Genomic DNA, 27,835 nt, shown 5'->3' on the forward strand with positions numbered 1-27,835 from the left:
CGGTGTAGATATTTACAAATTTATGAAGATAGCAGTGCAGGTATTTCCATGTTTATACAGATGGCGGTGTAGATATTTCCATGTTTATAGAGATGGCGGTGTAGATCTTTCCATGTTTACACACACAGCGGTGTAGATATTTCCATGTTTATGCAGATCGTGGTGTTGGCATTTCCATGTTTATACAGATTGCGGTGTAGATATTTCCAAGTTTATACAGATAGCGGTGTGGATATTTCCATGTTTATACAGATAGCGGTGTAGATATTTCCATGTTTATACAGATAGCGGTGTAAATATTTCAATGTTTTTACAGATAGCGGTGTAGATATTTCCATGTTTATATAGCTCGCGGCATAGATATTTCCACCTTTATGGAGATGGTAGTGTAGATGTTTCAATGTTTATACAGATAGCGGTGTAGATATTTCCATGTTTATGGAGATTTCGGTGTAGATATTGCCATGTTTATAGAGATGGTGGTGTAGATATTTCCATGTTTATGCAGTTGACTGAGAAGATATTTGCATATTTATATAGGTGGCGGTGTAGATATTTCTATGTTTAAAGATATAACGGCATAGATATTTCCATGTTTATAAAGATAGTGGTGTAGATATTTCCATGTTTATAGAGACAGCGGTGCAGATATTTCCATATATATAGAGATAGCTGTGTAGATATTTCCATGTTTATAAAGATGGCAGTGTAGATATTTCCATATTTATAGAGATAGCTGTGTAGATATTTCCATGTTTATACAGAGAGCGGTGTAGTTATTTCCATGTTTACAGAGATAGCAGTGTAGATATTTCCATCTTTGCACAGATTGCGGTGCAGATATTTCCATCTTTACACAGATAGCTGTGTATATATTTCCAAGTTTACACAGATAGCTGTGTAGATATTTCCATGTTTACAAAGATAGCGTTCTAGATATTTCCATGTTTATACAGCTAGCGGTGTAGATATTTCCATGTTTATAGAGATGGTGGTATAGATATTTCCATGTTTACGGAGATGGCGGTGTAGATATTTTCACGTTGATAGATATGGCGGTGTAGATATTTCCATGTTTATAGAGATGGCAGTGTAGATATTTCCATGTTAATAGAGATGGCTCTGTAGATATTTCCATGAGTATACAGATGGCAGTGTAGATATTTCCATGTTTAAAGAGATGGTGGTGTGGATATTACCATGTTTATACAGATGACTGTGTAGATATTTCCATGTTTATACAGATAGCGCTGTAGATATTTCCATGTTTATAGAGATAGCGGTGCAGATATTTCCATAGTTATACAGATAGCGGCATAGATATTATCATATTTATACAGATGGCCAGGTATATATTTCCATTTTTATAGAGATGGCGGTGTGCATTTTTCCATCTTTATAAACATAGCGGTGTAGATATTTCCATGTTTATACAGATAGAAGTGTATATATTTCCATCTTTGCACAGATTGCAGTGGAGATTTTCCATGTTTATTCAGATAGCGGTGTAGATATTTCCATGTTTACAAAGATAGCGGTGTAGATATTTCCATGTTTACACAGATACCTGTGTAGATATTTCCAGGTTTACACAGATATCGTTGTAGATATTTCCAAGTTTATACAGATAGCGGTGTAGATATTTCAATGTTTATACGGATAGCTGTGTAGATGTTTCCATGTTTATACAGATAGCGGTGGATATATTTCCATGTTTATAGTGTTAGCGGTGCAGATATTACCATGTTAACACAGATTGCGGTGTAGATATTTCCATCTTTGAACAGATTGCGTTGAAGATGTTTCCAACTTTACACAGATAGCAGTGTAGATATTTCCATCTTTGCACAGATTGCGGTGTAGATATTTCCATCTTTACACAGATAGCGGGGTAGATATTTCCATGTTTACACAGATACCGGTGTAGATATTTCCATGTTTACACAGATAGCGTTGCAGATATTTGCATGTTTATACAGATAGCGGTGGAAATATTTCCATGTTTATACTGATAGCGGTGTAGATATTTCCATGTTTATACAGATAGCTGTGGAGGTATTTCCATGTTTATACAGATGGTGGTCGGGATACTTTCATGTTTATTCAGATGGCATTGTTGATATTTCCATGATTTCACAGATGGTGGTATAGATATTTCCATGTTTATACAGATGACTTTGTAGTTATTTCCATGTTTATACAGATGGCGGTTTAAATATTTCCAAATGTATAGAGATAGCGATGTGGATATTTCCATATTTATACAGACCGTGGTTTAGATATTTGTATGTTTATACAGATAGCGGTGTAGATACTTCCATGTTTATACAGCATGCGGTGTAGATATTTCCATCTTTATCCAGATGGCAGTGTAAATATTTCCGTGTTTATATAGATGGTGTTGTAGATAGCTCCATGTTTATGGAGATGGCAGTGTAGACATTTTCATGTTTATAGAGATGGCGGTGTAGGTACTTCCATGTTTATAGAGTTAGTGTTGTTGATATTTCCATGTTTATAGAGATAGCGGTGTAGGTATTTCCATGTTTATGGAGATAGCGTTGTAGATAATTCCATGTTTATACAGATGGTGGTGTTGATATTTCCATGTTTATAGAACTGGTGGTGTAGATATTTCCATGTATATACAGATGGCGGTTTAGATGTTTCCATGTTTATAGAGATGGCGGTGTAGATATTTCCATATTTATAGAGATGGCGGTGTAGTCATTTCCATGTTTATGGAGATGGCAGTGTAGATATTTCTATGTTTATACAGATAGCGGGGTAGATATTTCCATGTTTACACAGATAGGGTTGCAGATATTTCCATATGTATTCAGATGGGGGTGTTGATATTTCCATGTTTAAACCGATAGCGGTGAAGTTATTTCCATGTTTATACAGATAGCGGTGTTGATATTTGCATGTTTATAGGGATAGCGGTGTAGATATTTCCATGTTTATTGACATAGCGGTGTAGGTATTTCCATGTTTATGCAGATAGCGGTGTAGATATTTCCAAGTTTCTCCAGATGGCTATGTAAATATTTCCATGTTTATACAGATGGCAGTGAGGATATTTCCATGTTTATACAGATGGTGGTGTATATATTTCCACGTTTACAGAGATGACTGTGTAGAAATTTCAATGTTTATACAGATGGCGGTGTAGGTATTTCCAAGTTAATACAGCTGGCGGTGTAGATATTTCCATGTTTATAGATATGGTGGTGCAGATATTTCCATGTTTATACAGAAGGCGGTGTAGGTATTTCCATGTTTATAGTGATAGCGGTATAGATATTTACATGTTTATATATATATCGGTGTAAATATTTCCATGTTTACACAGATAGCGGTGTAGATATTTCCATTTTCATACAGATGGCGGTGTAGATATTTCCATGTTTACACAGATAGCGGTGCAGATATTTCTATGTTTATACAGATCACGGTGTTGGTATTTCCATGTTTATACAGATAGCGTTGTTGTAATTTCCATGTTTACAGAGATAGCAGTTTAGATATTTCCATGTTTATACTGATAGCGGTGTAGATATTTCCATGTTTATAGGGATATCGGTGTAGATATTTACAAATTTATGAAGATAGCAGTGCAGGTATTTCCATGTTTATACAGATGGCGGTGTAGATATTTCCATGTTTATAGAGATGGCGGTGTAGATCTTTCCATGTTTACACACACAGCGGTGTAGATATTTCCATGTTTATGCAGATCGTGGTGTTGGCATTTCCATGTTTATACAGATTGCGGTGTAGATATTTCCAAGTTTATACAGATAGCGGTGTGGATATTTCCATGTTTATACAGATAGCGGTGTAGATATTTCCATGTTTATACAGATAGAGTTGTAGATATTTATATGTTTATAGAGATAGCGGTGTAGATAATTCCATGTTTATAGAGATGGCGGTGTAGTTATTTCCATGTTTATGGAGATAGTGGTGAAGATATTTCCATGTTTACGCAGATAGTGGTGTAGATATTTCCATGTTTATACAGATAGCGGTGTTGTTATTTCCATGTTTATACAGATAGCGATGTACATAATTCCATGTTTATGCAGCTCACGTTGTATATATTTCCATCTTTGCACAGATTGCTGTGAAGAAATTTTAATCTTTACACAGACAGCGGTTTAGATATTTCCATATTTACACAGATAGCAGTGTAGATATTTCCATGTTCATACAGATAGGGGTGAGGATATTTCCATGTTTATACAAATAGCGATGGAGATAATTCCATGTCTATAGAGATGACAGTGTAGATATTTCCATGTTTACACAGATAGCAGTGCAAATATTTCCATGTTTATACAGATCGTGGTGAACATATTTCCATGTCTATACAGATATCATTGTAAGTATTTCCAGGTTTATAGAGATATCGGTGTAGGTATCTCCATGTTTTTACAGATGGCTGTGTAGATATTTCCATGTGTATACGGTTGGCAGTGTAGATATTTCCATGTTTTTACAGATGGAGGTGTAGATATTTCCATGTATATACAGATGGAGGTGTAGATATTTCCATATTTATACAGATAGCGTTGATATTTCCATGTTTTTACACATAGCGGTGTAGATATTTCCATGTTTATAGAGATTGCTGTGTAGATATTTCCATGTTTATACAGGTGGCAGTGAACATATTTCCATGTTTATACAGATGGTTGTGTAGGTATTTCTATGTTTATATAGATGACTGTGTAGTTATTTCCATGTTTATACAGATGGCGGTGCAGATATTTCCATGTTTATAGAGATAGCCGTGTCGTTATTTCCATGTTTATAGAGACAGCGGTGTAGTTATTTGCATGTTTATGCAGAGGGTTGTGGAGATATTTCCATGTGTATACAGGTGACTGTGTAGATATTTCCATGTTTATACAGATAGCGGTGTAGATGTTTCCATGTTTATAGAGATATCGGTGTTCATATTTCCATATTTATTGAGATATCAGTGCAGATATTTCCATGTTTATACAGATGGCGGTGTAGATATTTCCATGTTTATAGAGATGGCGTTGTAGACCTTTCCATGTTTATAGAGATAGCGGAGTAGAGATTTCCAAGTTTATACAGATAGCGGTGCAGATATTTCCATGTTTATACAGACGGCAGTGTAGATATTTCCATGTTTATACAGACGACGGTGGAGATATTTCCATGTTTATAGAGATGGCGGTGTAGATATTTCCCTGTTTACACAGATGACGATGTAGATATTTCCATCTTTATACAGATAGCTGTGTAGATATTTCCATGTTTATACAGATGGCGGTGTAGATATGTCTATGTTTATACAGGTAGCTGTGCAGATATTTCCATGTTTATACAGATAGAGGTGTAGATATTTCCATGTTTACATAGATAGCGGTGTAGATAATTCCGTCTTTACACAGATAGCGGTGTAGATATTTCCATGTTTCTACAGATGGCAGAGTAGATATATCCATGTTTATGCAGATGGCGGTGTAGATATTTTCATATTTATAGACATGGCGTTGTAGGTATTTCCATGTTTATACAGATGACGGTGTAGGCATTTCCATGTTTATACACATAGCAGTGTAGATATTTCCATGTTTATACAGATGGCGGTGTAGATAATTCCATCTTCATACAGATGGCATTGTGGTATTTCCATGTTTATACAGATGGCAGTGTACATATTTCTATGTTTTCAGAGATAGCGGTGCAGATATTTCCATTTTTATACAGATAGTAATCCAGATATATGCATGTTTATACAGATGTTGGTGTAGATAATTCCATCTTTATACAGATGGCATTGTACATATTTCCATGTTTATAAAGATGTCGGTGTAGATATTTCCAAGTTTATACAGATGGTTGTGTAGATATTTCCATGTTTATAGAAATGGCGGTGTAGATATTTCCATGCATATACAGAGGGCGGTGTAGATATGTCCATGTTTATAGAGATGGCGGTGAAGTTATTTCCATATTTATAGAGATGGCGCTGTAGATATTTCCGTGATCACGGAGATGGCAGTCAAGATATTTCTATGTTTATACAGATAGCGTGGTAGATATTTCCATGTTTACACAGATAGCGGTGTAGATATTTCCATGTTTATACAGATGGCGGTTTAGATATTTCCATGTTTATACAGATAGCGGTTTAGATATTTCCATGTTTGTACAGATAGCGGGGTTGAGATTTCCATCTTTATAGGGATAGCGGTGAAGATATTTCCATGTTTATAGACATAGCGGTGTAGGTATTTCCATGTATATACAATAGCGGTGTAGATATTTCCATGTTTATACAGATGGTGGTGTAGTTATTTCCATGTTTATACAGATGGCGGTGTAGATATTTCCATGTTTATACAGATGGTGGTGTAGATATTTCCATGTTTCTATAGATGGCGGTGCAGATATTTCCATGTTTATACAGATGGCTGTGTAGATATTTCCATGTTTACAGAGATGGCGGTGTAGATATTTCCATGCTTATAAAGATGGCGGTGTAGATATCTCCATGTTTATAGAGATAGTGGTGGAGATATTTCCATGTTTACACAGATAGCGTTGTAGTTATTACCATGTTTATACAAATAGCGGGGTAGATATTTCCAAGTTTACATAAATAGCGGTGTAAATACTTCCGTCTTTACACAGATAGCGGTGAATATATTTCCATGTTTATACAGATGGCGGTGTAGATATTTTCATGTTTCTACAGATGGTGGTGTAGATATTTCCATGTTTCTACAGAAGGTGGTGTAGATATTTCCATGTTTATACAAATGGCTGTGTAGATATTTCCATGTTTACAGAGATGGCGGTGTAGATATTTCCATGTTTATAAAGATGGTGGTGTAGATATTTCCATGTTTATAGAGATAGCGGTGTAGATATTTCCATGTTTACACAGATAGTGTTGTAGTTATTACCATGTTTATACAGATAGCGGGGTAGATATTTCCAAGTTTACATAGATAGCGGTGTAGATGCTTCCATCTTTACACAGATAGCGGTGTAGATATTTCCATGTTTATACAGATAGCGGTGTAGATATTTTCATGTTTATACAGATAGCGGTGTAGTTATTTCCATGTTTAAACAGATAGCGTTGTTGATATTTCTATGTTTATAGGGATAGTGGTGTAGGTAATTCCATGTTTATACAGATGGCAGTGTAGATATTTCCATGTTTATACAGACCGCTGTGTAGATATTTCTAACTTTATACTGATGGCAGTGTAGATATTTCCATGTTTATACAGATGACGGTGTAGATATTTCTATGTTTATACAGATGGCGGTGTAGATATTTCCATGTTTATTGAGATGGCGGTGTAGATATTTCCATGTTTATACAGATGGCAGTGTAGATGTTTCCATATTTATTCAGCGCATGGTGTAGATATTCCCATGTTTATACGGATAGCGGTTTACGTATTTCCATGTTTATACATATGGCAGTGTAGGTATTTCCATATTTATACAGATGGTTGTGTAGATATTTCCAGGTTTATAGAAATGACTGTGTAGATATTTCCTTGTTTATACTGATGGCAGTGTTGATGTTTCCATGTTAATACAGATGGCAATGTAGAGATTTCCATATTTATAGAGATGGTGGTGTAGATATTTCCAAGTTTATACAGAAAGCGGTTTAGATACTTCCGTGTTTATACGGATAGCAGTGTAGATATTTCCATGTTTATACAGATAGCGGTTTAAGTATTTCCATGTTTATAAAGATAGCGGTGTAGATATTTCCATATTTATACGAATAGCGGTGTAGATATTTCCATGTTTGTACAGATAGCGGTGTAGATATTTCCATGTTTCTACAGATGGCGGTGTAGGTATTTCCATGTTAATAGAGATGGTGGTGTATATATTTCCACGTGTATACAGATGGCGGTGAAGGTATTTCCATGTTTGTACAGATGGCGGTGAAGATATTTCCTTGTTAATACTTATGACGCTGTAGATATTTACGAGTTTGTAGAGAAAGCAGTGTAGATATTTCCATCTTTGTACATATAGCGGTCCAGAGATTTCCATGTTTAAACAGATAGCGTTGTAGATATGTCCATGGTTACCCAGATAGTGGTGTAGATATTTCCATTTTCACATAGTTAGCGGAGTAGATATTTCCAGCTTTACACAGATAGCGGAGTAGATATTTCGAAGTTTATAGAGATAGCGGTGTAGATATTTCCATGTTTGTACATATACCGGTGTAGATATGTCCACGTTTACATAGATAGCGTTGTAGATATTTCCATTTTATACAGATAGCGGTATAGATATTTCCATGTTTATACAGATACTGGTGTAGATATTTCCACCTTTACACAGACAGCGGTGTAGATATTTCCATGTTTATACAGATAGCGATGTAGATATTTCCATGTTCATACAGATAGCGGTGTAGTTATTTCCATGTTTATAAAGATAGCGGTGTTGATAATTCCATGTTTATAGATATGGCGGTGTAGATATTTCCAAGTTTATACAGATGACGGTGTAGTTATTTCCATGTTTATAGAGATAGCGGTGTAGATATTTCCGTGTTTATACAGATGGCAGTGTAGATATATTCATCTTTTTACACATGGCGGTGTACATATTTCCATATTTATACAGATGGTGGTGTAGGTATTTCCAGGTTTATAGAGATGGCAGTGTAGATATTGCCGTGTTTATACAGATAGCGATGTAGATATTTCCATGATTACACATATAGCGGTTTAGATATTTCCATATTTATACAGATAGCGGTGTAGTTATTTCCATGTTTATAAAGATAGCGGTGTTGATATTTCCATGTTTATAGGGATAGCGGTGTAGGTATTTCCATGTTTATACACATGACGGTGTAGATATTTCCATGTATATGAAGATAGTGGTGTAGATATTTCCAGGTTTATACAGACGGCGGTGTAGATATTTGCATGTTTATACAGATGGTGGTGTAGATAATTCCATGTTTATACAGATGGCAGTGTAGATATTTCCATGTTTATAAAGATGCCTGTGTAGATATTTCCATGTTCACATAGTTAACGGTGTAGATATTTCCAGCTTTACACAGGTAGCGGTGTAGATATTTCCAAGTTTATAGAGATAGCGGTGTAGATATTTCCATGTTTGTACATATATCGGTGTAGATATTTCCACGTTTACACAGATAGCATTGTAGATATTTCCATGTTTATACAGATAGCGGTATAGATATTTCCATGTTTATATAGATACCGGTGTAGATATATCCATCTTTACACAGACAGCGGTGTAGATATTTCCATGTTTATACAGATAGCGGTGAAGTTATTTCCATGTTTATACATAGCGGTGTTGATATTTCCATGTTTATAGAGATGGCGGTGTAGATATTTCCACGTTTATACAGATGACGGTGTAGTTATTTCCATGTTTATACAGATGGCGCTGTAGATATTTCCGTGTTTATACAGATGGCGGTGTGTATACTTCCTTGTTTATACATATGGCGCTGTAGATATTTCCATGTTTATAGAGAAAGCGGTGTAGATATTTCCATGTTTTTACATATAGAAGTGTAGATATTTCCATGTTTACACAGATAGCGTTGTAGATATGTCCATGCTTACACAGATAGTAGGGTAAATATTTCCATGTTTACATAGTTAGAGGTGTAGATATTTCCAGCTTTACACAGATAGCGGTGTAGATATTTCCAAATTTATATTGATATTGGTGTACATATTTCCACGTTTATATAGATAGCGGTGTAGATATTTCCATGTTTATACAGGACATGGTGTAGATATTTCCATGTGTATACGGATAGCGATGTACGTATCTCCATGTTTATACAAATGGCAGTGTAGGTATTTCCATATTAGTTCAGATGGTGGTGTAGATATTTCCATGTTTATACAGATGACTGTGTAGATATTTCCGTGTTTATACTGATGGCAGTGTTGATATTTCCATGTTAATACAGTTGGCGGTGTAGATATTTCCAAGTTTATATAGATAGGGGTGTAGATAATTCCATGTTTACACGGATAGCGGTGTAGATATTTCCATGTTTGTACAGATAGCGGTGGAGATATTTCCATATTTATACAGATGGCTGTGAACATATTTCTATGTTTATACAGATGGCAGTGTAGATATTTCTATGTTTACACAGATAGCGTTGTAGATATTTCCATGTTTGTACAGATAGCGGTGTTGTTATTTCCATGTTTATACAGATAGCGGAGTTGCTATTTCCATGTTTATAGGGATAGCGGTGTAGATTTTTCCATGTTTATTCAGACAGCGTTGTAGTTATTTCCATGTTTATACAGATTGCAGTGTAGATATTTTCATGTTTATACAGATGGCTGTGTACATTTATCCATGTTTATACACATGGCCATGTAGATATTTCCATGTTTATATAGATTGAGGTGTAGATATTTCCATGTTTATACAGACGAGTGTGTAGATATTTCCATGTTTATACAGATGGCGGTGTAGATAATTCTATGTTTATACAGATTGCTGTATAAATATTCCCATGTTTATAGAGATGGCGGCGTAGATATTACCATGTTTATAGAGATGGCGGTGTAGATATTTCCATGTTTATACAGATGACAGTGTAGATATTTCCATGTTTGTACAGACGGCGGTGTAGATATTTCCATCTTTATACAGATGGCGGTGTAGATATTTCCATGTTTATGCAGATGGTGGTGTAGGTATTTCTATGTTTATACATATGGCTGTATAGATATTTCCCTGTTTATTGAGATGGCGGTGTAGACATTTCCATGTTAATACAGATGGCGGTGTAGAGATTTCCATGTTTATACAGATAGCGGTGTAGATATTTCCAAGTTTATACAGAGAGCGGTGGAGATATTTCCATATTTATACAGATTGCAGTGGAGATATTTCCATGTTTATAGTGATGGCGGTGTAGATATTTCCAAGTTTATACAGAAAGTGGAGTAGATACTTCCGTGTTTATACAGATAGCAGTGTAGATATTTCCATGTTTATACAGATAGCGGTTTAAGTATTTCCATGTTTATAGAGATAGCGGTGTAGATATTTCCATATTTATACGAATAGCGGTGTAGATATTTCCATGTTTATACAGATAGCGGTGTAGATATTTCCATGTTTATACAGATGGCGGTGTAGGTATTTCCATGTTAATAGAGATGGTGGTGTATATATTTCCATGTTTATACAGATGGCGGTGAAGGTATTTCCATGTTTTTACAGATGGCGGTGAAGATATTTCCTTGTTAATACGTATGACGCTGTAGATATTTCCGAGTTTATAGAGAAAGCAGTGTGGATATTTCCATGTTTATACATATAGCGTTGTAGAGATTTCCATGTTTAAACAGATAGCGTTGTAGATATGTCCATGTTTACCCAGATAGTGGTGTAGATATTTCCATGTTCACATAGTTAGCGGTGTAGATATTTCCAGCTTTACACAGATAGCGGTGGAGATATTTCCAAGTTTATAGAGATAGCGGTGTAGATATTTCCATGTTTGTACTTATACCGGTGTAGATATTTCCACGTTTAAACAGATAGCGTTGTAGATATTTCCATGTTTATACAGATAGCGGTATAGATATTTTCAAGTTTATATATATACGGGTGTAGATATTTACATCTTTACACAGATAGCGGTGTAGATATTTCCATGTTTATACAGATAGCGGTGTAGATATTTCCATGTTTATACAGATAGCGGTGTAGTTATTTCCACGTTTATACAGATAGCGGTGTTGATATTTCCATGTTTATAGAGATGGCGGTGTAGATATTTCCAAGTTTATACAGATGACGGTGTAGTTATTTCCATGTTTATACAGATAGCGGTGTAGATATTTCCGTTTTTATACAGATGGCAGTGTAGATATTTTCATCTTTATACAGATGGCGGTGTAGGTATTTCCATATTTATACAGATGGTGGTGTAGGTATTTCCAGGTTTATAGAGATGGCAGTGTAGATATTGCCATGTTTATACAGATAGCGATGTAGATATTTCCATGATTACACATATAGCAGTTTAGATATTTCCATTTTTATACAGATAGCGGTGTAGTTATTTCCATGTTTATAAAGATAGCAGTGTTGATATTTCCATGTTTATATGGATAGCGGTGTAGCTATTTCCATGTTTATACACATGACGGTGTAGATATTTCCATGTTTATGCAGATAGCGTTGTAGATATTTCCTTTTTTATACCGATGGCGGTGTAGATATTTGCATGTTTATACAGATGGTGGTGTAGATAATTCCATCTTTATACAGATGGCAGTGTAGATATTTCCATGTTTATACAGATGGTGGTGTAGATACTTCCATGTTTATAGAAACGGTGGTGCAGATATTTCCATGTATATACAGATGGCGGTGTAGATATTTCCATGTTTATAGAGATGGCGGTGAAGATACTTCCATATTTGTAGAGATGGCGGTGTAGATATTTCCATGTTTATGAAGATGGCATTGTAGATATTTCTATGTTTATACAGATAGCGGGGTAGATATATCCATGTTTACACGGACAGCGATGTAGTTATTTCCATGTTTATGGAGACGGCGGTGTCGATATTTCCATGTTTATACAGATAGCTGTGTAGTTATTTCCATGTTTATACAGATGACGGTGTAGATATTTCCATTTTTGTGGAGATTGCGGTGTAGATATTTCCATGTTTATACAGATATCGATGTCGACATTTCCATGTTTATGCAGATGGCGCTGTATTTTTTTCCATCTGTATACAGATGGCGGTGAACATATTTCCATGTTTTTACAGAAGGCAGTGTAGATATTTCCATGTTTATACAGATGGCGGTATAGATATTTCTATGTTTATACAGAAGGCGGTGTAGACATTTCCATGTTTATAGAGATATCGGTGAATATATTTCCATTTTTATAGAGATAGCAGTGTAGATATTTCCATGTTTATACAGATAGCGGTGTAGATATTTCCATGTTTATAAAGATCGTGGTGTAGATACTTCCATGTTTATGCAGATAGTGGTGTAGATATTTCCATGTTTTTACAGGTAGCGGTGTAGAAATTTCCATGTTTATACAGACCTCGGTGTAGATATTTCCATCTTTCTACAGATGGCAGTGTACATTTTTCCATCTTTATACAGATGGCGGTGTAGATATTTCCATGTTTATACAGACGGCGGTGTAGATATTTCTGTGTTTATGCAGATGGCGGTGAAGCTATTTCCAAGTTTATACAGATGTAGGTGTAGATATTTCCATGTTTATACAGATAAATGTGTACATATTTCCATGTTTTTACAGATGGCGGTGTAGATTTTCCATGTTTATACAGATACAGGTGTGGCTATTTAGATGTTTATACAGACGGTGGTGTAGATATTTTAATGTTTATAGAGATAGCCATGTAGATATTTTGATGTATATACAGATAGCGGTGTACACATTTAAATCTTTATAGAAATAGCGGTGTGGATATTTTCATATGTATACAGATACCTGTGTAGATCTCTCCATGTTTATACAGAAAACGGTGTAGATATTTCCATATTTATTCAGAAAGTGTTGTAGATATTTCCATGTTTATACAGATCGTGGTGTAGATATTTCCATGTTTATACATATAGCAGTGTAGATATTTCCAGGTTTATACAGATAGCGGTGTAGTTATTTGCATGTTTACAGAGATAGTGGTGTAAATATTTCAATATTTGCACAGATTGCGTTGGAGATATTTCCAAATTCACACAGAAAGCCACGTACATATTTCCATGCTTACCCACATATCTGTGTAGATATTTCCATGTTTACACAGATAGTGTTTTAGATATTTCCATGTTTATACAGATTGAGGTGTAGATATTTCCATGTTTAAAAAGAAAGCGGTGTAGATATTTCCATGTTTATACAGATAGCGGTGGAGATATTTCCAAGTTTATACAGATGGCGGTGTAGATACTTCCATGTTCATATATATAGCGGTGTAGATATTTCCATGGTTATACATATAGCGGTGTAGGTATTCCCATGTTTATAGATATAGCGGTGTAGATATTTCCATGTGTATACAGATGGCGGTGTAGATATTTCCATGTTTATAGAGATGGAGGTGTAGATATTTCCATGTTTATACAGATGACTGTGTAGATATTTCCATGTTTTTACACATGTCGGTGTAGATATTTCCATGTTTTTACACATGTCGGTGTAGATATTTCCATGTTTATACAGATAGCGTTGTTGCTATTTCCATGTTTATACACATAGCGGTGTAGATATTTCCATGTTTTTAGAGACAGCTGTGTATGTATTTCCATTTGAATTGAGATAGCGGTGCAGATATTTCCATGTTCATACAGATGGCGGTGTAGATATTTTAATGTTTATAGAGATAGCAGTGTAGATATTTCCATGTTTATACATATATCGGTGCAGATATTTCCATGTTTACAGAGATAGCGGTGTAGATATTTACATCTTTGCACAGATTGCGGTGTAGATATTTCCATCTTTACTGACAGAGCGATGTAGATATTTCCATCTTTACACAGATAGCTGGGTAGATGTTTCCAAGTTTCCACAGATAGCGTTGTAGATATTTCCATGTTTGTACAGATAGCGGTGTAGATATTTCCATGTTTATAAGGATAACGGTGTAGATGTTTCCATGTTTATACAGATAATGCTGGAGATATTTTAATGTTTATAGAGATACCGGTGGAGATATTTCCATGTTTATAGTGATAGCGATGTAGATATTTCCATGTTTATACAGACATCGGTGTAGATATTTCCATGTTTATTCAGATGGCGGTGAAGATATTTCCATGTTTATACAGATGGCGGTGTTGGTAATTCCATGTTTATACAGACAGCGGTGTAGTTATTTCCATGTTTATACAGAGAGCGGTGTAGATATTTCCATCTTTATAAAGATGGCAGTGCAGATATTTCCATGTTTACACGGATAGCGGTGTAGATATTTCCATTTTTACACAGATGGTGTTGTAGATAGTTCCATCTTTATGGAGATAGCGGTGAAGGTATTTTCATGTTCATAGAGATGGAGGTGTAGATATTTCCATGTTTATAGAAATGGCGGTGTAGATTTTTTTATGTTTATTGAGATAGCAGTGTAGGTATTTCCATGTGTATAGAGAGAGCGGTGAATATAGTTAAATGTTTATACAGATGGCAGTGTAGATATTTCCATGTTTATAGAGATGTTGGTGTAGATATTTCCATGTTTATACAGATGACTGTGTAGGTATTTCCAAGTTATACAGATGGCGGTGTAGATATTTCCGTGATTATAGATATAGCGGTGTACATATTTCCATGTTGATACAGATAGCGGTGTAGATATTTCCATGTATATAGAGATAGCGGTGTAGATGTTTCCACATTTATACAGATAGCATTGTAGATATTTCCATTTTTATTCTGATAGCGGTGGAGATATTTCAATGTTTATACAGATGGCGGTGTAGATATTTCCATGTTTATACAGATGGTGGTGTAGATAATTCCATATTTATAGAGATAGCCGAGTAGATATTTCCATGTTTACAGACAGGAGTGTAGACATTTCCATGTTTATAGAGATAGCGGTGTAGATATTTCCATATTTATAAAGATAGCGGTGTAGATATTTCCATGTTTATACAGATCGTGGTGTAGATATTTACACGTTTATACAGATAGCGGTGTAGATATTTACATGTTTATACAGATAGCACTGAAGTTATCTCCATGTTTACAGATATAGCGGTGTAGATATTTCCATATTTGCACAGATTGCGGTATAGATATTTCCATCCTTACACAGATAGCGGTGTACATATTTCCATGTTTACACAGATAGCGGTGGAGATATTTCCATGTTTATACAGATAGCGGAGTAGATATGTCTGTTTATACAGATGGCTGTGTAGATGTTTCCATGTTTATACAGAAGGTGGTGTAGATATTTCCATGCATATACAGATGGTGGTGTACATATTTCCAAGTTTATAGAGATGACTGTTTAGGTATTTCCATGTTTATACAGATAATGGTGTAGATATTTCCATGTTTATACAGATCGTGGTGTAGATATTTCCATTTTTCCACAGATGGCAGTGTAGATATTTCCATGTTTATACAGATAGCGGTGTAGATATTTCCATGTTCATACAGATGGCGGTGTAGATATTTCCATGTTTATACATATATTGGTGTAGGTATTTCCATGTTTTTAGTGATAGCGGTGCAGATATTTCCATGTTTATACAGATGGCTGTGTAGTTATTTCCATCTTTCTACAGATGGCAGTGTAGATATTTCTATGTTTATACAGATGGCGGTGTAGATATTTCCATGTTTATACAGATGGTGGTGTAGATAGTTCCATGTTTATGGAGATGGCGGTGTAGAGATTTCCATGTTTATAGAGATAGCAGTGTACGTATTTCCATGTGTATAGAGATAGCAGTGTAGATGTTTCCATGTTTATACTGATGGCTGTATAGATATTTCCATGTTTATATAGATGGCAGTGTAGATATTTCCATGTTTATACAGATATCGTTGTAGATATTTCCATGTTTATACAGATGACTGTGTAGGTATTTCCATGTATATACAGATGGCAGTGTAGATATTTCCATGTTTATAGAGATAGCCATGTAGATATTTCCATGTTTCTACAGATAGCGGTGTAGACATTTCCATGATTATAGAGATAGCGGTGCAGATATTTCCATATTTATACATATAGCGATATTGATATTTCCAAGTTTATACAGAGAGCGGTGTAGGTATTTCCATATTTATACAGATAGCGGTGTAGATATTTCCATGTTTATACAGATAGCGGTGTAGATATTTCCAAGTTTATACCGATAGCGGTGTAGATATTTCCATGTTTATACAGATGACTGTGTATATATTGCCATGTTTATACAGATGGCGGTGTAGACATTTCCTTGTTTACAAAGGTAGCGTTGTAGATATTTCCAAGTTTATAGAGATAGCGGTGTAGATATTTCCAAATTTACAGATAGCCGTGTAGATATTTCCATGTTTATTCAGGTGGCGGTGTAGAAATTTCCATGTATATAGTGATAGCGGTGTGGCTATTTCCATGTTTATACAGATGGCAGTGTAGATATTTCCATGTTAATACAGATAGCAATGTAAATATTTCCATGTTTATAGAGATAGCGGTGCAGATACTTCCATGTTTATACAGATAGCGGTGCAGATATTTCCATGTTTATAGAGATAGCGGTGCAGATATTTCCATGTTTATACAGATAACGGTGGAGATATTTCCATGTTTTTACAGATGGCGGTGTAGATATTTCCAAGTTCATACAGATGGCCGTGTAGATACTTCCATGTTTATAGAGATAGCGGTGTATATATTTCCATGTTTATACAGATAGCGGTGTTGGTATTTCCATGTTTATGGAGATATCGGTGTAGATATATCCAAGTTTATACAGATGGCTGTGTCAATATTTCCATGCATATACACATGGCAGTGTAGATATTTCCATGTTTATACAGATGGAGGGGAAGATACTTCCATGTTTATACAGAAGACTGTGTAGATATTTCCATGTTTTTACAGATGGCGGTGAAGATATTTCCATGTTTACACAGATAGCGGTATGGCTATTTCCAATTTTTTACAGATAGCAATGAAGATATTTCCATGTTTATAGAGATGGCTGTGTAGATATTTCCATGTTTATACAGATGTCAGTGTAGAAATTTCCATGTTTGTAGAGATGGCTGTGTAGATATTTCAAAGTTTATACAGATGGCGGTGCAGGTATTTCCATGTTTATACAAGTGGCGGTGTAGGTATTTCCATGTTTATTCAGATGGCGGTGTAGATATTTCCATGTTTATAGAGATAGCGGTGTGGCTATTACCATGTTTATTCAGATGTCAGTGAAGATATTTCCATGTTAATACAGATAGCGATGTAGATATTTCCATGTTCATACAGGTAGCGTTGCAGGTATTTCCAAGTTTATACAGATACCGTTGTAGATATTTCCATGTTTATACAGATAGCGGTGTAGATATTTCCATCTTTATACAGATAGCGGTGTTGATATTTCCATGTTTATACAGATAGCGGTGGAGATATTTCTAGGTTTATACAGATCGCGGTGGAGATATTTCCATGTTTACACGGATGGCGGTGTAGATATTTCCAAGTTTATACAGATAGCTGTGTAGATATTTCCATGTTTATAGAGGTAACACTGTAGTTATTTCCATGCTTATACAGATATTGGTGTAGTTATTTCCATGTTTATTGAGATAGCGGTGTAGATATTTCCAAATTTATACTGATCGCGGTGTAGATATTTCCAAGTTTATACAGATAGCGGTGTAGATATTTCCATGTTTATACAGATAGCGGTGGAGATATTTCCAAGTTTATACAGATAGAGGTAGAGATATTTCCATGTTTATACAGACAGCGGTGGAGATATTTCCATGTTTATAGACATGGTGGTGCAGATATTTCCAAGTTTATACAGATAGTGGTGTAGATATTTCCATGTTTATACAGATAGCGGTGTTGATATTTCCATGTATATACAGATAGCGGTGTAGTTATTTCCATGTTTATAGAGGTAGCGTTTTAGTTATTTCCATGTTTATACAGATAGCAGTGTAGTTATTTCCATGTTTATAAAGATAGCGGTGTAGATATTTCCATGATTATAGAGATAACGGTGGAGATATTTCCATGTTTATAGAGAGAGCGGTCGTGATATTTCCATGTTTATACAGATAACGATGTAGATATTTCCAGGTTCACACAGATAGCAGTGTAGATATCTCCATGTTTATACAGACAGCGTCGTAGGTTTCTACATGTTTATAGAGGTAGCAGTTTAGGTATTTCCACGTTTATACTGATTGCGGTGGAGATATTTCCATGTTTATACAGATAGCGGTGTAGATAATTCCATGTTTATAGAGATAGTGGTGGAGATATTTCCATGTTTGTACAGATTGTGATGTAGATATTTCCGTGTTCATGCAGACAGCGGTGGAGTTATTTCCATGTATATACCGATTGCGTTGGAGATATTTCCAGTTTATACAGATATCGTTGGAGATATTTTCATTTTTATAGAGATGGCGGTGTAGATATTTCCATATTTATACAGAGAGTCGTGTAGTTATTTCGATGTTTATTCCGATGGTGGTGTAGATATTTCCATGTTTATACAGATAGCGGTGTGGCTACTTCCATGTTTATACAGATGGCAGTGTAGATATTTCCATGTTTATACAGATAGCGATGTAGATATTTCCATGTTTATAGAGATAGCAGTGTAAATATTTCTCTGTTTATACAGGTGGCTGTGTGGATATTTCCATGTGTATACAGATGGCAGTGTAGATATTTCCATGTTTACACAAATGGAGGTGTAGTTTTTTCCATGTTTATACAGATCACTGTGTAGATATTTGCATGTTTTTACAGATGGCGGTGTAGATATTTCCATGTTTATATACAAATCGGTGTGGTTATTTCCATGTTTATACAGATAGCGATGTAGATATTTCCATGTTTATAGAGATGGCTGTATATGTATTTCCATGTTTATGCAGTTGGCAGTGTAGATATTTCCATGTTTTGACAGATAATGGTGTAGTTATTTCTATGTTTATACAGATGACTGTGTAGGTATTTCGATGTTTGTAGAGATGGCGGTGTAGATATTTCCTTGTTTATAAAGATAGTCCTGTAGATATTTCCATGTTTATACAGATAGCGGTGTAGACATTTCTATATCTATAGAGATAGCAGTGCAGGTATTTCGATATTTATACAGATGGCGGTGTAGATATTTCCATGTTAATAGAGATAACCATGTAGATATTTCCATGTTTATACAGATAGCAGTGTAGACATTTCCATGTTTATAGAGATAGCGGTGTAGGTATTCCCATATTTATACAGATAGCCATGTAGATATTTCCATGTTTATTCAGATGGTGGTGTAGATATTTCCAAGTTTATACAGATTGCGGTGGAGATATTTCCATGTTTATACGGATGGCGGTGTAGATATTTCCAAGTTTATACAGATAGTGGTGTAGATATTTCCATGTTTATAGAGGTAACAGTGTAGTTATTTCCATGTTTATACTGATACCGGTGTTGTTATTTCCATGTTTATAGAGATAGCGGTGTAAATATTTCCATATTTATACAGACAGCGGTGTAGATATTTCCATGTTTATTCAGATGGCGGTGTAGATATTTCCACGTTTATACACATAGCGGTGTGGCTGTTTCCATGTTTATACAGATGGCAGTGTAGATATTTACATGTTTATACAGATAGTGGTGTAGATATTTCCGTGTTTATGAAGATAGGGGTGTAGATATTTTCATGTTTATAGAGATAGCGGTGGAGATATTTCCATGTTCATAGAGATAGCGGTCGAGATATTTCCATGTTTATGCAGATAACGATGTAGATATTTCCATGTTTATACAGATAGCGGTGTAGATATTTCCATGTTTATGCAGACTGCGTCGTAGATATTTACATGTTTATACAGGTAGCGGCGTAGGTATTTCCATGTTTATACTGATTGCGGTGGAGATATTTCCATGTTTATACAGATAGCGGTGTAGTTAATTCCATGTTTATAGAGATAGCGGTTGAGATATTTCCATGTTTGTACAGATAGCGATGCAGATAATTCCATGTTCAAACAGATAGCGCTGGAGATATTTCCATGTATATACAGATAGCGGTGGAGATATTTCCATGTTTATAGAGATAGTGCTGGATATATTTCCATGTTAATAGAGATGGCGGGGTAGATATTTCCATATTTATACAGATAGCCATGTAGATGTTTTCATTTTTATTCCGATGGTGGTGTAGATATTTCCATGTTTATACAGATAGCGGTGTGGCTAATTCCATGTTTATAAATTTGGCAGTGTAGATATTTCCATGTTTATACACACAGCGATGTAGATATTTCCATGTTTATTGAGATAGAGGTGTCGATATTTCCGTGTTTATACAGATGGCTGTGTGGATATTTCCATGTGTATACAGATGGCAGTGTAGATATTTCCATGTTTACACATATGGAGGTGTAGGTATTTCGATGTTTATACAGATGACTGTGTAGATATTTCCTTGTTTTTACAGATGGTGTTGTAGATATTCCCATGTATATACAGATATCATTGTATATATTTCCATGTTTATACAGATAGCGTTGTATATATTTCCATATTTATACAGATAGCGGTGGATATATTTCCATGTTTATACAGATAGTGGTGTAGATATTTCCATGTTTATACAGATGGTGGTGTAGGTATTTCCATGCTTATACAGAGAGCGGTGTAGGTATTTCCCTGTTTATAGAGATACCGGTGTAGATGTTTCCATGTTTATACTGATTGCTCTGTAGTTATTTCCATGTGTATTCAGATGGCAGTGTAGATATTTCCGTGTTTATACAGATGGTGGTGTAGATAATTCCATGTTTCTACAGATGACTGTGTAGATATTTCCATGTTTTTACACTTGGCGGTGTAGATATTTCCATGTTTATACAGATTGCGGTGTGTCTATTTCCATGTTTATACAGATAGCGATGTAGATATTTCCATGTTTATAGGGATGGCTGTGTAGATATTTCCATATTTATACAGATAGCGGTGTAGATAATTCCATGTTTATTCAGATGTTGGTGTAGATATTTCCAGGTTTATACACATAGCGCTGTGGCTGTTTCCATGTTTATACAGATGGCAGTGTAGATATTTCCATGTTTATACAGATACTGGTGTAGATATTTCCATGTGTATAAAGATAGCGGTGTAGATATTTCCATGTTTATAAAGAAATCGGTGTAGATATTTCAATGTTTATAGAGATAGTGGTGGAGATATGTCCATGTTTATAGAGATGGCTGTGTTGATATTTCCATGTGTATACAGAGGGCGGTGTAAATATTTCCATGTTTATACAGATGGAGGTGTAGATATTTACATGTTTCTACAGATGACTTTGTAGATATTTCCATGTTTTTACAGATGGCGGTGTAGTTATTTCCATGTTTATTCAGATAGCGGTGTGGCAATTTCCATGTTTATACACATAGCGATGTAGGTATTTCCATGTTTATACAGATAGCGGTGTAGATATTTCCATGTTTATACAGACAGCGGTGGAGATATTTCCATGTTTATACTGATAGCGGTGGAGATATTTCCATGTTTATACAGATGGCGGTGTACATATTTCCAAGTATATGCAGATAGCGATGTAAATATTTCTATGTTTATGGAGATAGTGGTGTAGATATTTCCATGTTTATACACATGGCTGTGTAGGCATTTCCATGTGTATACAGATGGCAGTGTAGATATTTCCATGTTTATACTGATGGAGGTGTAGATATTTCCATGTTTATAAAGATGACTGTGTAGATATTTCCATGTTTTTACAGATGGTGGTGTAGATATTTCCATGTTTATAAAGATGACTGTGTATATATTTCCATGTTTTTACAGATGTTGGTGTAGATATTTCCATGTTTATAAAGGTAGCGGTGTGGCTATTTCCATGTTTATACAGATAGCGAGGTAGATATTTCCATGTTTATACAGATAGCAGTGTAGATATGTCCATGTTTATATAGATAGCGGTGGAGATATTTCCATGTTTATACAGATAGCGGTTGAGATATTTCCATGTTTATACGGATGGCGGTGTAGATATTTCCAAGTTTACACAGATAGCGGTGTAGATATTTCCATGTTTATAGAGATAAAAGTGTAGTTATTTCCATGTTTATAGAGATACCGGTGTAGATATTTCCATATTTATACAGATTACGGTGTAGATATTTCCATGTTTATTCAGATGGCGGGGTAGATATCTCCATGTTTATACACATAGCGGTGTGGCTTTTTCCATGTTTATACAGATGGCAGTGTAGGTATTTCCGTGTTTATACAGATAGTGGTGTAGATATTTCCATGTTTATAAAGATAGCAGTGTAGATATTTTCATGTTTACAAAGATAGCGGTGGAGATATTTCAATGTTCATAGAGATAGCGGTCGAGATATTTCCATGTTTATTCAGATAACGATGTAGATATTTATATGTTTATGCAGATAGTGGTGTAGATATTTCCATGTTTATACAGACAGCGGCGTAGATACTTACATGTTTATACAGGTAGCGGTGTAGGTATTTCCATGTTTATACTGGTTGCGGTGGAGATATTTCCATGTTTATAGAGATAGCGGTGTAGGTAATTCCATGTTTATAGAGATAGCGGTGGAAATATTTCCATGTTTATGAAGATAGCGGTGTAGATATTTTCATGTTTATAGAGATAGCGGTGGAGATATTTCCATGTTCATAGAGATAGCGGTCGAGGTATTTCCATGTTTATACAGATAACGATGTAGATATTTCCATGTTTATACTGATAGCGGTGTAGATATTTCCATGGTTATACAGACAGTGTCGTAGATATTTACATGTTTATTCAGGGAGCGGTGTAGTTATTTCCATGTTTATACTGATTGCGGTGGAGATATTTCCATGTTTATACAGATAGCGGTGTAGTTAATTCCATGTTTATAGAGATAGCGGTTGAGATATTTCCATGTTTGTACAGATAGCGATGCAGATATTTCCATGTTCATACAGATAGCGCTGGAGATATTTCCATGTATATACAGATAGCGGTGGAGATATTTCCAAGTTTATAGAGATAGCGCTGGAGATATTTCCATGTTAATAGAGATGGCGGGGTAGATATTTCCATGTTTATACAGATAGCCGTGTAGATGTTTTCATGTTTATTCCGATGGTTGTGTAGATATTTCCATGTATATACAGATAGCGGTGTGGCTAATTCCATGTTTATAAAGATGGCAGTGTAGGTATTTCCATGTTTATACAGACAGCGATGTAGATATTTCCATGTTTATTGAGATAGCGGTGTCGATATTTCCGTGTTTATAAAGATGGCTGTGTGGATATTTCCATGTGTTTACAGATGGCAGTGTAGATATTTCCATGTTTACACAGATGGAGGTGTAGGTATTTCGATGTTTATACAGACGAATGTGTAGATATTTCCATGTGTTTACAGATGGCAGTGTAGATATTTCCATGTTTACACAGATGGAGGTGTAGGTATTTCGATGTTTATACAGACTACTGTGTAGATATTTCCATGTTTTTACAGATGGTGTTGTAGATATTTCCATGTATATACAGATAGCATTGTATATATTTCCATGTTTATACATATACCGTTGTATATATTTCCATGTTTATACAGATAGCGGTGGAGATATTTCCATGTTTATACAGATAGTGGTGTAGATATTTCCATGTTTATACAGATGGTGGTGTAGGTATTTCCATGTTTATACCGATAGCGGTGTAGGTATTTCCATGTTTATACAGATAGCGGTGTAGATATTTCCATGTTTATACTGATTGCTCTGTAGACTTTTCCATGTGTATTCAGATGGCAGTGTAGATATTTCCGTGTTTATACAGATGGAGGTGTAGATAATTCCATGTTTCTACAGATGACTGTGTAGATATTTCCATGTTTTTACACTTGGCGGTGTAGATATTTCCATGTTTATACAGAAAGCGGTGTGTCTATTTCCATGTTTATACAGATAGCGATGTAGATATTTCCATGTTTATAGTGATGGCTGTGTAGATATTTCCATATTTATACAGATAGCGGTGTAGATAATTCCATGTTTATTCAGATGGTGGTGTAGATATTTACAGGTTTCTACACATAGCGCTGTGGCTGTTTCGATGTTTATACAGATGGCAGTGTAGATATTTCCATGTTTATACAGATAGTGGTGTAGGTATTTCAATGTGTATAAAGATAGCGGTGTAGATATTTCCATGTTTATAAAGAAATCGGTGTAGATATATCAATGTTTATAGAGATAGCGGTGGAGATATGTCCATGTTTATAGAGATGGCTGTGTTGATATTTCCATGTGTATACAGAGGGCAGTGTAGATATTTCCATGTTTATACAGATGGAGGTGTAGATATTTACATGTTTCTACAGATGACTTTGTAGATATTTCCATGTTTTTACAGATGGCGGTGTAGATATGTCCATGTTTATTCAGAAAGCGGTGTGGCAATTTCCATGTGTATACAGATAGCGATGTAGGTATTTCCATGTTAATACAGATAGCGGTGTAGATATTTCCATGTTTATACAGACAGCGGTGGAGATATTTCCATGTTTTTACAGATAGCGGTGGAGATATTTCCATGTTTATACAGTTGGCGGTGTACATATTTCCAAGTATATGCAGATAGCGATGTAAATATTTCTATGTTTAAGGAGATAGTGGTGTAGAGATTTCCATGTTTATACACATGGCTGTGTAGACATTTCCATGTGTATACAGATGGCAGTGTAGATATTTCCATGTTTATACTGATGGAGGTGTAGATATTTCCATGTTTATAAAGATGACTGTGTAGATATTTCCATGTTTTTACAGATGGCGGTGTAGATATTTCCATGTGTATAAAGATGACTGTGTAGATATTTCCATGTTTTTACAGATGGCGGTGTAGGTATTTCCATGTTTATAAAGATAGCGGTGTGGCTATTTCCATGTTTATACAGATAGCGAGGTAGATATTTCCATGTTTATACAGATAACAGTGTAGATATGTCCATGTTTATACAGATAGCGGTGGAGATATTTCCATGTTTATTCAGATTGCGGTTGAGATATTTCCATGTTTATACGGATGGCGGTGAATATATTTCCTAGTTTACACAGATAGCGGTGTAGACATTTCCATGTTTATAGAGATAAAAGTGTAGTTATTTCCATGTTTATACAGATAGCGGTGTAGTTATTTCCATGTTTATAGAGATACCGGTGTAGATATTTCCATATTTATACAGATAACGGTGTAGATATTTCCATGTTTATTCAGATGGCGGTGTAGATATCTCCATGTTTATACACATAGCGGTGTGGCTGTTTCCATGTTTATATAGATGGCAGTGTAGAGATTTCCGTGTTTATACAGATAGTGGTGTAGATATTTCCATGTTTATAAAGATAGCAGTGTAGATATTTTCATGTTTACAGAGATAGCGGTGGAGATATTTCAATGTTCATAGAGATAGCGGTCGAGATATTTCCATGTTTATACAGATAACGATGTAGATATTTATATGTTTATGCAGTTAGTGGAGTAGATACTTCCATGTTTATACAGACAGCGGCGTAGATACTTACATGTTTATACAGGTAGCGGTGTAGGTATTTCCATGTTTATGCTGGTTGCGGTGGAGATATTTCCATGTTTATACAGATAGCGGTGTAGGTTATTCCATGTTTATAGAGATAGCGGTGGAAATATTTCCATGTTTATGAAGATATCGGTGTAGATATTTTCATGTTTATAGAGATAGCGGTGGAGATATTTCCTTGTTCATAGAGATAGCGGTCGAGATATTTCCATGTTTATACAGATAACGATGTAGATATTTCCATGTTTATACTGATAGCGGTGTAGATATTTCCATGTTTATACAGACAGCGTCGTAGATATTTACATGTTTATACAGGTAGCGGTGTAGTTATTTCCATGTTTATACTGATTGCGGTGGAGATATTTCCATGTTTATACAGATAGCGGTGTAGATAATTCCATGTTTATAGAGATAGCGGTGGAGATATTTCCATGTTTATACAGATAGCGATGCAGATATTTCCATGTTCATACAGATAGCGCTGGAGATATTTCCATGTATATACAGATAGCGGTGGAGATATTTCCATGTTTATAGAGATAGCGCTGGAGATATTTCCATGTTTATAGAGATGGCGGGGTAGATATTTCCATATTTATAGAGATAGCCTTGTAGATGTTTTCATGTTTATTCCAATGGTGGTGTAGATATTTCCATGTTTATACAGATAGCGGTGTGGCTAATTCCATGTTTATAAAGATGGCAGTGTAGATATTTCCATGTTTATACAGACAGCGATGTAGATATTTCCATGTTTATTGAGATAGCGGTGTCAATATTTCCGTGTTTATACAGATGGCTCTGTGGATATTTCCATGTGTATACAGATGGCAGTGTAGATATTTCCATGTTTACACAGATGGAGGTGTAGGCATTTCGATGTTTATACAGATGACTGTGTAGATATTTCCATGTTTTTACAGATGGTGTTGTAGATATTTCCATGTATATACAGATAGCATTGTATATATTTCCATGTTGATACAAATAACGTTGTATATATTTCCATGATTATACAGATAGCGGTGGAGATATTTCCATGTTTATACAGATAGTGGTGTAGATATTTCCATGTTTATACAGATGGTGGTGTAGGTATTTCCATGTTTATACAGATAGCGGTGTAGGTATTTCCATGTTTATACAGATAGCGGTGTAGATATTTCCATGTTTATACTGATTGCTCTGTAGACATTTCCATGTGTATTCAGATGGCAGTGTAGATATTTCCGTGTTTATACAGATGGAGGTGTAGATAATTCCATGTTTCTACAGATGACTGTGTAGATATTTCCATGTTTTTACACTTGGCGGTGTAGATATTTCCATGTTTATACAGAAAGCGGTGTGTCTCTTTCCATGTTTATACAGATAGCGAGGTAGATATTTCCATGTTTATACAGATAGCAGTGTAGGTATG

This window comes from Pan paniscus, chromosome X (assembly GCF_029289425.2).
Source record: "Pan paniscus chromosome X, NHGRI_mPanPan1-v2.0_pri, whole genome shotgun sequence".
NCBI lineage: Eukaryota > Metazoa > Chordata > Mammalia > Primates > Hominidae > Pan > Pan paniscus.